This window comes from Populus nigra, chromosome 2, assembly GCF_951802175.1.
Source record: "Populus nigra chromosome 2, ddPopNigr1.1, whole genome shotgun sequence".
Lineage (NCBI taxonomy): Eukaryota > Viridiplantae > Streptophyta > Magnoliopsida > Malpighiales > Salicaceae > Populus > Populus nigra.
In genome coordinates this window covers 22,443,503-22,444,009 of record NC_084853.1, presented here as the reverse complement: position 1 = coordinate 22,444,009, position 507 = coordinate 22,443,503, and positions in this window count along the sequence as shown.

Here is a 507-nt window from a genome sequence, read left to right as displayed (position 1 = left end):
CGTGCCTGAACCAGCGCTGTTTCGTCAGCGTGTCCCCTCGATGAATTTTCCTGCATGGCCCGGCCAGTCCAGCGTCCAGCCCATGTTCGTCGAAAAATCTGCGCTGCCGATTCTGCCGACTTTGCCGATTTCGTCGGCGCTGCCGATTCCAACACTGCCCGCCGTGCCTGAACCAGCGCTGTTTCGTCAGCGTGTCCCCTCGACGAATTTTCCTGCCTGGCCTGGACAGTCCACCGTCCAGCCCGTGTTCGTCGAAAAATCTGCGCTGCCGATTCTGCCGACTTTGCCGATTTCGTCGGCGCTGCCGATTCCAACACTGCCCGCCGTGCCTGAACCAGCGCTGTTTCGTCAGCGTGTCCCCTCGACAAATTTTCCTGCCTGGCCTGGACAGTCCATCGCCCAGCCCATGTTCGTCGCAAAATCTGCGCTGCCGATTTTCCCCGACGAACCTGCAGCCGCACAAATCTGCGCTGCCGAATCTGCCGACACTGTCCCGCGGGCTGCCAC